General features: G+C 48.2%; 1 long non-coding RNA gene across 1 annotated transcript; it reads left to right on the plus strand.

Annotated features, from left to right (window-relative positions):
* Positions 1–2472: 2472 nt before the first annotated feature.
* LOC120924579 lies at positions 2473–12386 on the plus strand. The gene is made up of 2 exons (XR_005746385.1): positions 2473–2590; positions 12012–12386. It is a non-coding gene; the product is annotated as an uncharacterized LOC120924579 (long non-coding RNA).
* The last annotated feature ends 1066 nt before the right edge of the window (positions 12387–13452 follow it).

Genomic DNA, 13452 nt, shown 5'->3' on the forward strand with positions numbered 1-13452 from the left:
GCCCACTCCCAAGCTGGCTCCTCGCTTTGTTGGTCCCTTCCGAGTGCTTCGCAGGGTAGCCTATGCCCTTGCGCTTCCTCCTGGCATGCGGATCTCCAACGTGTTTCATGTCTCCCTGTTGAAGCCACTGGTGTGCAATCGCTTCACTTCCTCGGTTCCTCGGCCTCGTCCGGTCCAAGTGGGCAATCATGAGGAGTATGAGGTGAGCAATATCCTGGACTCACGCCTGGTCCGCGGTCGGGTGCAGTTTTTGGTCCACTGGCGTGGTTATGGTCCAGAGGAGCGTTCCTGGGTTCCCTCCGCAGATGTCCATGCTCCTGCTTTGCTCCGAGCCTTCCACGCACGCTTCCCTCAGAAACCGTTTTTTGCACCGCGGAGGAGGGGCTCTTGAGGGGGAGGTACTGTCATGGTCTTACCTCTCTTCTGTCTCCTTCGTTTGACATGTGCTGGCGGCCATCTTGGTTTCTGGGTCTCTTGTAGCCTCCCACCCTGCAGCTCCTCCTTCCCACTGGGAGGAGCTGGATGCCTGGCTCATATATATATGGGAGGTCTGTGGCTCAGTTCCTTGCTTGGTCCTCCTGTGTTCACATGCTTCTAAGACTGCTGCTGGTTCCTGATCCTGGCTTCGTCTGACTTCCCTACTGGTTCCTGATCCTGGCTTCGTCTGACTTCCCTGCTGGTTCCTGATCCTGGCTTCGTCTGACTACCCTCCTGGTTCCTGACCTCTGGCTTCGCAAGACTCTGCTTCGGTTTCCCATCCGGTTGGACTTTGCTTTAATGCTTGATTTTCAATAAAGCCTTCTTATTTTCACTTATCTCTTGTACGTCTGGTTCATGGTTCCGTAACACCACTTCACAATTATGTGCCACTTTGTGTTGGTCTATCACATAAAACCCCAATAAAATACATTTATGTTTTTGGCTGTAACATGACAAAATGTGGAAGATTTCAAGGGGTATGAATACTTATTTAAGGCACTGTATGTGAAAAAAAGACTGAAAATGTAGAAAAAATAAAAACATGTCCAATAACAAAAAATCTAAATTTTAAATTAATTTAGGCCAATATGTATTCTGCTGCATATTTTTGCTTAATGGTAATGCTAACATGTATTTGGTCCTGCCAATAAAGCTTAATTGAAATGAATTTGAATTGAGAGAGAGAGGAGAGAGAGAAGAGAGATAGAGAGAAGAGATAGGGGGGAGAGGAGAGAGAGAAAGAGAGGAGAGAGATAGAGAGAAGAGATAGGGGAGAGATAGGGGAGAGAGAAAAAGAGAGGAGAGGGAGAGAGAGAGAGAGAGAGAGAGATAGAGAGAGAGAGAGGAGACAAGAGAGAGAGAGAGAGAGAGAGAGAGAGAGAGGAGAAAGAAAGAGGAGGAGAAGAAGAGAGAATAGAGAGGAGAGAAGAGATAGAGCAAGAGATAGAGCAAGAGATAGAGAAGAGAGAGAGAAGAGGAGAAAGAGAGAGGAGGAGAAGAGGGAAGAAGAGAGAGAGAAAGGAGAGATAGAGAGAAGAGAGAGGAGAGAGAGAGAGTTCAAGAGAGAGAGAAGAGAGACATAAGAGATAGAGAGAGGAGAGAGAGAGAAGAGAGAGAGGAAAGAGAGAGGAGAGAGCGAGAGGAGAAAGAGAGAGGAGAGAGCAAGAGAGAGAGATAAGAGATAGAGAGAGGAGAGAGAGAGAGAGAGAGGAGAGAGAGGAGCAAGAGAGAGAGATAAGAGATATAGAGAGGAGAGAGAGAGAGGAGAGAGAGGAGCGAGAGAGATGAGATAAGAGAGAGAGAGAGGAGAGAGCGAGAGGAGAAAGAGAGAGAGGAGAGAGAGAGAAATAGAGGAGAAGAGAGAGAGAGAGAGAGAGGAAAGAGAGGAGAGAGAAGAGATAGAGAAGAGATAGAGAAGAGAGAGAAGAGAGATAGAGAAGAGAGAGGAGAAAGAGAGCGGAGGAGATGAGAGAGAGAGAAAAGATAGAGCAAGAGATAGAGCAAGAGATAGAGAAGAGATAGAGAAGAGATAGAGAAGAGAGAGGAAAGAGAGATGAGATAAGAGAGAGAAGAGCGAGAGAGGAGAGAGAGAAAGAGAGGAGAAGAAGAAGAAGAAGAAGAAGAGAGAGGAGAGAGAGAGAAAGAGAGGACAAGAAGAAGAAGAAGAGAGAGAGAGGAGATAGAGCAAGAGATAGAGAAGAGAGAGAAGAGAGAAGTGAAAGAGAGAAGAGAGAGGAGCGAGAGAGAGAGAGAGAGAGAGAGAGAGAAGAGAGGAGCGAGAGAGAGAGAGAGAGAGAAGAGAGGAGAGAGAGAGGAGAGAGAAGTGAAAGAGAGAAGAGAGAGGAGCGAGAAAGATGAGATAAGAGAGAGAGAGAGAGAAGAGAGGAGCGAGTGAGAGAAGAGAGACAGACTGCACATCCAGCTTATGGTTATACAGATATGTAACATCCCAGGTCTTGTATAATAATTTCCTCCTTCCCTCCCCTGCAGAACATGTCGGTGTGGGTGACGGTCCTGGCGGTGATCTGGCTTCACACCACCTGTGAGGATCAGAGAGAGGAGTGGGAGTTGCTGGAAGGGAAGGCCGTCTCCTGGGTCAGGGCTAAAGCAGGTAAGTGCTGAGTGCAATCTACAGAACCATCACTGACCAGTCAGAATCCATCTTTTACTGATATGACTCCCATACTGATTTTTTTTAATAATTCCATCACTTTGATTGATCTCCCCTGTATAGGTAATTATTCTGTGTTTTTTTGTTACAAAATGTTTTTTGTTTCTGAAATGTCTCCCCCCCTCGCTGTCTTCTGGGAAACACACAGGTCCCAGAAGACAACAGGAACCAGTGGGATAGCGCAGCGCGAGTTGCACATGTGCATTAGGGAACCAGGAAGTGAAGCCACTGCAGCTTCACTTCTTAATTCCCTTACCGAAGATGGCGGCGGCAACACACGAGAGCCGAGCGATAGATCGCCTTTGGGTGCCGACATTGCGAGCGCCCTGGACAGGTAAGTGCCCTTATTTTAAAAGTCAGCAGCTGCAGTATTTGTAGCTGCTGACTTTAACCACTTCCATACCGGGCACTTACGCACCTTCCTGTCCAAGCCAATTTTCAGCTTTCAGCGCTGTCGCAATTTGAATGACAATTGCACGGTCATGCTACACTGTACCCATACATTTTTTTTATAATTTTGTTCCCACAAATAGAGCTTTCTTTTGGTGGTATTTGCTCACCTCTGCGATTTTTATTTTTTGCGCAACAACTAAAAAAAGACCGAAAATTTTGAAAAAAATTAAGTTTTTTTTTTTTCTGTTAACTTTTTTTGTAAATAAGTAAGTTTTCTTCTTCCACTATGGGCACTGATATGGCGGCACTGATGGGCACTGGTGAGGCGGCACTGATGGGCACCGATGAGGTGGCACGGATGGGCACCGGTGAGGCGGCACTGATAGGCGGCACCGATGGGCACTGATATGCTGCGCTGGTATGCGGCACTGATGGGCACTCATAGGCGGCACTGATGGGCACTCATAGGGCGACACTGATGGGCACTCATGGGCGGCACTTATGGGTGGCACTGATGGGTACTTATGGGTGGCACAGATGGGCACTGGGCATGGATGGGGAGTAGCACTGATGGACTCTGAGGGGTGGCACTGATTGACACTGAGGGGTGGCACTGATGGCATTGCTGGGCATCACTTGTTTATCCCAGTGCCCATGTTGCCAGTCAGTGCCCATTTGTGGGCACTGATTGGCATCTATTCTCTTTTTTTTTTTACTACCCCCTTCCCTGGTGGTCCAGTGTGGGCATCCGAGGGGGGGCTGCGCTGATAAACAATCAGCGCGAACCCCCCCTGTCAGGAGAGCCGCCGATCGGCTCTCCTCTACTCGCGTCTGTCAGACGCGAGTGAGGAAGAGCCATCAACGGCTCTTCCTGTTTACATCGTGATCAGCCGTGATTGGACACGGCTGCTCACGTGGTAAAGAGCCTCCGCCGGAGGCTCTTTACCGAGATCGGAGATGCAGGGTGTCAGACTGACACCCCGCAACAACGATCGCCGCGCTGCGCGCCCCCACGGACGCACGCCGGCATGCAATCCTGCTGGACGTCAATAGACGTCCAGTCAGGATTTCACAACCACTTCCCGGACGTCAATTGCCTATTGACCAGGCGGGAAGTAGTTAAAAAAAATAAAAAATAAATTGGCGGACCTCCGCTTGATTTCAGCTCTCATTTCTCCTTCCCTGCACCCACTGTGCAGAATAGCTACACCCGGCAGAATACAGCCATCTTATGAAAATCCAATTTCGAAAAAAGAATAGAGTAGACTAATAGGTAGATTCAGGTAGGGGCGCGCAAATCTAGGTCGGCGTAGCCTAGCGTGTTTACACTACGCCGCCTTAAGTAAGGGAGGCAAGTACATGATTCACAAAGTACTTGCCTCCTTACTTAGGGCGGCGTAGTGTAAATGCGGCGGGCGTAAGGGCGCCTAATTCAAATGGGTTGGGGGGGCGTGTTTAATGGTAATGAGGCTTGACCTCACGTTTTTGACGTTTTTTTGTCACTGCGCATGCGCCGGGCGACTACATTTCTCAGTGTGCATTGCGGTTACGTACGCCGCACGGGCCTATTGATTTCGACGTGGACGTAAATCCCGATTTGCGGACGACTTACGCAAACGACGTTAAAAATTCGAACCTCGCGGCGGGAAACGGCGGCCATACTTTAACATTGTTATTCCACCTAATAGGTGGAATAACTTTAGGCCTCCTAAGGCCTTACGGAAACGGCGTAAATCGACTGCGGCGGCCGGGCGTACGTTCGTGAATCGGCGTACAAACTCATTTACATATTCTACGCCGACCACAATGGAAGCGCCATCTAGCGGCCATCCGAAAAATTGCAATCTAAGATAGGACGGCGCAAGCCGTCGTATCTTAGATATGTTTAAGCGTATCTCTGTTTGAGCATACGCTTAAACATACGTCGGCGTAGATTCTGAGTTAGGCCGGCTTATCTACTGATAAGCCGGCCTAACTCTTTCTGAATCTACCTATAAAACACAATGGAATAAAATAGAAGAATAGAATAGAAAAAAAAAAAAAAACAGACGAAAAGACCAACTATTCTTGATTGGAAGAGAGAAGTTAATTTAATTATGGAGACAGAAAGATGGATTTCTATGGTCAAAAATAGAAAAGGACAAGTTTAGAGAGATTTGGTCAGAATGGGAAAAACGCTCATCAGAGATAGAATAATATAAAGAGCTGCCGGAAATTTAGGTAAATGCCCATGGAGAGAGAGAAAGTGAATGGGGGGGTGGTTATTTTAGTTATTTTACTTTCCTTTTTTTTTCTGTCTTTCTTCCACTTTTTTATGAATGTTATGGTGGCCCCTCCCCCCCCCTACCTGTATAGGTATAAGAGGGAAAGGGAAGCATTGAGGGAGGGGTGTTTTTTTTGTTTTTTAGAAAGGGGAGTGGGGAAATGGGGTAATGGGTGGGGATAAGTTATAAAGGGGTGCTATGGCTTTTAGAAGCCTCATATATAGATGGGTCTTTTTTTTAATAGGGAAGGGTAGTGGGGCAACAGGAGTGATAAGTTATAAAGGGGTAATATGGCTTTTTACAAGCCTCTTATATAATGTTGTTTTTTTTGGTGGGTAAGGGGGGGATTTTTTATATTATTTTTTTCCTTTTCTTTTTTAAGGAAGGAGGGAGTATAGGATATAAATAATGATGTTTACAGTATTACTGGGCCAGATTCTCAGAAGAGATATGACGGTGTATCTCAGGATACTCCTTCGTATCTCTGTTTTTGGCCCCGGGTAGCTATGCAAGTGATTCCTAGAATCATTTTCGCATAGATACGACGTAGATCAGACAGGTGTAAGTCACTTACACGTTGGATCTTAGATGTAATTTGATGCTGGCCGCTAGGTGGCGTTTACGTTCAGTTCTCATTTGACTATGCAAATGAGCCTGATACGCCGATTCCCGAACGAATTTGCGTAAGGTTACCCCTGCTATATGAGGGGTAACCTTACGCCAGGCCGCCGTATGCCATGTTAAGTATGGCGTCGGGTCAGCGCCGTCTTTTTCCGTCGGTTACGTTGTTTTACTAAGTCGTTTGCGAATACGACTTTACATCAATGACGCTCACGTCGGCGTCATTGACGTTTTCCGTCGTGAGCTGGAGCATGCGCACTGGGCAATTTTTACGGCCGGCGCATGCGCAGATCGATTGGCGCGGGGGCGCGCTTAATTTGAATACAAGCCGCCCCCTTTGAATTACGCGGCCATACGCCGGGCCATTTACACTACGCTGCCGCAAATTACGAAGCAAGTGCTTTGCGAATACGGCACTTGCTCCAGTAAATTGCGGTGGCGTGGTGTAAATGGCTTACACTATGCCGCCGCCGATTCTATGAGAATCTGGCCCATAATGTTTTTGATATGTGATATATTGTTAAATGGAATTGTTAAAAAATCTATAAAAATTTTGAGAATTAAAAAAAAGAATATATAAAAAAAAAATTATATAATAGAAAATAAAGGAATAGAATAGAAAAAAAAATTGAATGAAACAGAAAAGAATAGAAAAGCATAGCGTAAAATCGAATAGACCAGAATAGAATAAAATAGAAAATAAAGGAATCGAAAAGAAAAAGATAGCATAGAATAGAATATAAAGGGCCAGATCCACAAAGGTATTACGGCAGGGTATCTCTTGATACGCCGCGTCATTTCAAATTTTGCGCGTCGTATCTTTGTTTTGTATCCTCAAAACAAGATGCGACGGCATCTCGGCTAGATCAGACAGGCGTATGTCTTAGTACGCCGTCGGATCTTAGGTGCAATATTTCGGCGGCCGCTAGGTGGCGTTTCCGTCGAATTCCGCGTTGAGTATGCAAATTATCTAGTTACGGCGATCCACAAACATATGTCCGGCCGGCGCATTGTTTTTACGTCGTTTGCATTCGGCTTTTTCCGGCGTATAGTTAAAGCTGCTATTCTGAGGCGTACTCATTGTTAAGTATGGCCGTCGTTCCCGCGTCCAATTTTTTTTTTTTACATCGTTTGCGTAAGTCGTTCGCGTAAGTCGTTCGCAAATAGGAATTTGCGTAGAATGACGTCACCGTCGTAAGCATTGGCTGGTTCCGGTTTAATTTTGAGCATGCGCACTGGGATACCCCCACGGACGGCGCATGCGCAGTTAAAAAAAAAAACTTTGTTTACGTCCGGTCACGACGTATTTACATAAAACACGCCCCCATCACAGAGATTTGAATGGCGCGCCATTACGCCGCCAAAGATACACTACGCCGCCGTAACTTACGGCGAGAATTCTTTGAGGATTCGGGAATTTTTTTTACGGCGGCATAGTGTATCTTAGATACGCTGCGCCCGGCGCAGAGGTACGTGGATCTGGCCCAAAATATTCAAATATAAAAGAATAGAGTTAAACGGGACAGAATAGATAAGAAAATACTGTAATAGAATAGAATAGAACATACTAGAGTAAAAAAAGAAAATAATAGAAAATAAAGGAATAGAATAGAAAATTATCGAATAGAAAATGAAAGAATGTAATGGAAAACGATAAAATAGAGTAAAAGATAGAATAGAAAGAAATCGGAATAGAATAGAACCAGCTATTTTTCACAATAAATTCGGATCGATTTGATTTGAATACTTCAAATACATGGGAAAAAATTTAATCCGGTCGAAATTTAATAAAAAATACAAAACTAAACAAATTTTGTTACAAATGCGATGAAATGAGTAACTTTTCAATCCGAAACCAAATAATTATTTTATTCTGCACATGTCCAGGAGATATGTACAAGTATCGCCTATGATTCGCTAATGATCAGGCAATGCTCACAATGAGAATGATTAATTGTTACCACACACAGGACCTACCTACTGTACATGCTACATAAACCTAAAGGACCTTGTACAGTACAATATATAAACCTCTTGATGACATCACCACTTCCTCCAATATATTTATATACATCTGGGGTCTCCAAACTAAGGCCCATGGGCCACATCCAGCCCGTTACAAGATTTTATACAACCCCCAGCTAGGGTCAGTGGCATATCCTCAATGTGTACTGACCGAACATCAAGGTCAGTAGAGGCTGACTATGGTCTCTGCTTCTGATGTAAGGGGGGTTTGATGAGGGCCCTGATGTAAGGGGGGTTTTGAGGAGGACCCTGATGTAAGGGGGGGTTTTGAGGAGGACCCTGATGTAAGGGGGGGTTTTGAGGAGGACCCTGATGTAAGGGGGGGTTTGATGAGGACCCTGATGTAAGGGGGGTTTGATGAGGACCCTGATGTAAAGGGGGGTTTTGATGAGGACCCTTATGTAAGGTTTTTTTTGATAAGGACCCTGATGTAAGAGGGGTTTGATGAGGACCCTGATGTAAGGGGGGTTTTTAGGAGGACCCTGATGTAAGGGGGGTTTTGATGAGCACCCTGATGTAAGGGGGGTTTTGATAAGGACCCTGATGTTAGAGGGGTTTGATGAGGGCCCTGATGTAAGGGGGGTTTTGAGGAGGACCCTGATGTAAGGGGGGTTTTGAGGAGGACCCTGATGTAAGGGGGGTTTTGATGAGGACCCTTATGTAAGTTTTTTTTTGATAAGGACCCTGATGTAAGAGGGGTTTGATGAGGACCCTGATGTAAGGGGTTTTTTTAGGAGGACCCTGATGTAAGGGGGGTTTTGATGAGGACCCTGATGTAAGGGGGGTTTTGATAAGGACCCTGATGTAAGAGGGGTTTGATGAGGGCCCTGATGTAAGGGGGGTTTTGAGGAGGACCCTGATGTAAGGGGGGTTTTGAGGAGGACCCTGATGTAAGGGGGGTTTTGATGAGGACCCTTATGTAAGTTTTTTTTTTTATAAGGACCCTGATGTAAGAGGGATTTGATGAGGACCCTGATGTAAGGGGGCTTCAATTTGTGGAACCAGATAAAAGGGGACACTCTGATGGAGAACATGATGTAAGGAGGGAATCTGATGAGGACCCTGATGTAAGGGGGCACTCTGATGGGAAGGCTGATGTAAGCAGGGCCGTCCTAATAGCATCATGGGCCCCTGGCCAAAGTAATGCTATGTGGCCCCCTACAATGGAGACAGTGCAGGTAAATAGACATCAAGTAGGTAGGAGGCAGACAAGCAGAGCTTCCCCTTTTGGGTGGAGCTCCGCATTAACTACATGAACGTCCTGTGCATATAATATACAGTATCTGCTAGATTGATGCCCCCACAGGACTCTGACCCCTCTACACCCCAGATATCTCTCCAGCACTCTGACCCCTCTACACCCCAGATATCTCTCCAGCACTCTGACCCCTCTACACCCCAGATATCTCTCCAGCACTCTGACCCCTCTACACCCCAGATATCTCTCCAGCACTCTGACCCCTCTACACCCCAGATATCCCCCCAGCACTCTGACCCCTCTACACCCCAGATATCCCCCAAGCACTCTGATCCCTCTACACCCCAGATATCCCCCGAGCACTCTGACCCCCTCTACACCCCAGATATCCCCCCAGCACTCTGACCCCTCTACACCCCAGATATCCCCCCAGCACTCTGATCCCTCTACACACCAGATATCCCCCTCAGCACTCTGACCCCTCTACACCCCAGATATCCCCCCAACACTCTGACCCTCTACACCCCAGATATCCCCCCAGCACTCTGACCCCTCTACACCCCAGATATCCCCCCAGCACTCTGATCCCTCTACACACCAGATATCCCCCCAGCACTCTGACCCCTCTACACCCCAGATATCTCCCCAGCACTCTGACCCCTCTACACCCCAGATATCCCCCCAGCACTCTGACCCTCTACACCCCAGATATCCCCCCAGCACTCTGACCCCTCTACACCCCAGATATCCCCCCAGCACTCTGACCCCTCTACACCCCAGATATCCCCCCAGCACTCTGACCCCTCTACACCCCAGATATCCCCCCAGCACTCTGACCCCTCTACACCCCAGATATCCCCCCAGCACTCTGACCCCTCTACATCCCAGATATCCCCCCAGCACTCTGATCCCTCTACACACCAGATATCCCCACAGCACGCTGACCCCTCTACACCCCAGATATCCCCCCAGCACTCTGACCCCTCTACACCCTAGATATCCCCCCAGCACTCTGACCCCTCTACACCCCAGATATCCCCCCAGCACTCTGACCCCTCTACACCCCAGATATCCCCCCAGCACTCTGACCCCTCTACACCCCAGATATCCCCCCAGCACTCTGACCCCTCTACACCCCAGATATCCCCCCAGCTTTTTGACCCCTCTACATCCCAGATATCCCCCCAGCACTCTGATCCCTCTACACACCAGATATCCCCACAGCACGCTGACCCCTCTACACCCCAGATATCCCCCCAGCACTCTGACCCCTCTACACCCTAGATATCCCCCCAGCACTCTGACCCCTCTACACCCCAGATATCCCCCCAGCACTCTGACCCCTCTACAACTCAGATATCCCCCCAACACTCTGACCCCTCTACACCCCAGATATCCCCCCAGCACTCTGACCCCTCTACACCCCAGATATCCCCCCCAGCACTCTGACCCCTCTACACCCTAGATATCCCCCCAGCACTCTGATCCCTCTACACCCCAGATATCCCCCCAGCACGCTGACCCCTCTACACCCCAGATATCCCCCCAGCACTCTGACCCCTCTACACCCTAGATATCCCCCCAGCACTCTGACCCCTCTACACCCCAGATATCCCCCCATCACTCTGACCCCTCTACACCCCAGATATCCCCCCAGCACTCTGACCCCTCTACAATTCAGATACCCCCCCAGCACTCTGACCCCTCTACACCCCAGATATCCCCCCAGCACTCTGACCCCTCTACACCCCAGATATCCCCCAGTACTCTGGCCCCTCTATACCCCAGATATCCCCCCAGCACTCTGACCTCTGACACTCTGGAGCTCCGCATTAACTACATGAACGTCCTGTGCATATAATATACAGTATCTGCTAGATTGATGCCCCCACAGGACTCTGACCCCTCTACACCCCAGATATCCCCCCAGCACTCTGACCCCTCTACCCCCCCCCCCCCAGATATCCCACCAGCACTCTGACCCCTCTACACCCCAGATATCCCCCCAGCACTCTGACCCCTCTACACCCTTGATATCCCCCAAGCACTCTGACCCCTCTACACCCTATATATTCCCCCAGCACTGTAACCATATACCATAAGATACCCCTTGTATTGTGACCCTACTACATCCCTGATACCCCTACACTGTGGCCTCTCTACATCCCTGAAAGCTCTAGCACTATAGCCACCCAAGCTACCCCAAACATTGCTACCCCCTATACACCCCAGATCCCCCCTCAGCATTGTTTTCCCCCCCATACACCCTTGATATCCCCCAGCACCATTATTCCATCCATGTAGTACCCCCCTTTTCCAGTGGAGCTCCTACCCCGAAGCCTTCGATCTCATAGCATTCAAGCTGCATGAGGATTTTAGGGCATCACTGGCACTCCAGCCCTGCCCCTCCCTGCTGGGTGTGAAATAATAGGTATTGTTCTGCACAGCACGGCGCACTGCTGCCAGCCTGCCTCCCCTGTGTATCTATAACTCTCAGTGCCATCATGGGGCCCCTAATTTCGGGGGAGCATGGGCTCAAGGGCCAGCTGCTTTGGGGAAAGTGCAAGGGCCCCCTATGCAGCTGGGGCCCCTGGGCAGTGTCCAGGTGTGCCCTCTCATTAAGACAGCCCTGGATGTAAGGGGGATCTTTAATAGGAAACCTAATGAAAGGGGGATTCTGATGGCAAACCTGATGTAAGGGGGGTTTCAATGGGGATCCAGATGAAAGGGGAAATTCTCATAAGGAGAACATGATGTAAGGAGGGATTCTGATGGGAAACCTGAAAGATGAATTGTGTTAGTTTACCCCCCATTACGTGGCCCCTGGAATAAATAAAAGTGACATTTGATGTGTCCTCAGGTTCCTCTCTGGGTGACTTTGTCAGAGCCGGGAATCAGCTGCTGAAATCCTCCGTGGCCCCCGAAGTGTTCGGCCTGTAAGGGGAGACGTCTGGAGGAACCAAGATGGCGGAAGACTTCTCCTGATGGATTCTGGAATCTTCCTGGAATGTCGCTTCATCTCCTTTTTTACCTAACCAGTTGTGTGCCTTTGTACTCCGCTCCTGTAGCTGTGAGCGATACACCAAAGTTATATGTGCAGAGTTTACTATTTAGGGAATAATAACCGTTTGCACTATTTACGTGTCCTTGTTCTTTGCTATTCTGCGTACTCTGCCATGTTCAGAAAAGTGCTTTGTTGCAGTATTGTTTAAAGGAATAAACCACTTTATGTTTCCATTGTCTGTATTTCTAATAAAGTCATAGCGGGGCCCCCCGGGGCCCAGGTCTTCTATGTTCCTCAGTCTCAGTATTAATCAGAGATGCATCTTTGTCCCACTGAGTGTTCTTTCAGATATAACACTGCTCATTAGACATGCAATTCGTTTCGTTCACAAGCCATTTTTTTTCTGAAATTCAACAAATTCATTAACGAAAACACGTTTAACAATTTTTTTTGAATTTACAAATTTCCGAATTTTGAGTTTATGAATTTACAAAATCCAGAAGTTCAAAAATGATGAAATTCAAAAATTCGGAAATCCATAATAATAACTAACTACCGTATATACACGAATATAAGCCGACCCGAATATAAGCCGAGGCACCTAATTTTACCACAAAAAACTGGGACAACTTATTGACTCGAGTATATGGCCTCGTACACACGACAGAGTTTCTCGGCAGAATTCGTCGAGAATCTCGGTGAAGAGCCGGATTCTGCCGAGAAACTCTGTCGTGTGTACACTTTCGGCCCGATGGAGCCGCCGAGGAACTCGTGGAGGAAATAGAGAACTTGTTCTCTATTTCCTCGTTGTTCTATGGGAGCTCTCGGCCCGCCGAGCTCCTCGGCGGCTTCAGGGCTGAACTGGCCGAGGAACTCGATGTGTTTGGCACGTCGAGTTCCTCGGCCGTGTGTACGGGGCCTAAGCCTAGGGTGTCCATCTGCATGCCTCACCGTGCCTCACTGTGTCCATGTGCATATGCCTCACTGTGTCCACGCCTCACTGTGCCCATGCCTCACTGTGTCCATGTGCATGCCTCACTGTGTTCATGTGCATGCCTCACTGTGTCCATGTGCATTCCCCACTGTGCCCATGCCTCACTGTGTCCATGTGCTTGCCTCACTGTGTCCATGCCTCACTGTGTCCATGTGCATGCCTCACTGTGTCCATGTGTATGCCTCACTGTGCCCATGCCTAGACTTACGTTTAACATGGGAGTCTATGGAAGGGGTGCCCGACTGCTCCCTGGCCGTAGGTCCCTCGGACAACAAACTTTGCACACTTGTAGAGGAAGAGTGG

Source organism: Rana temporaria, chromosome 1, assembly GCF_905171775.1.
Source record: "Rana temporaria chromosome 1, aRanTem1.1, whole genome shotgun sequence".
Classification (NCBI taxonomy): domain Eukaryota; kingdom Metazoa; phylum Chordata; class Amphibia; order Anura; family Ranidae; genus Rana; species Rana temporaria.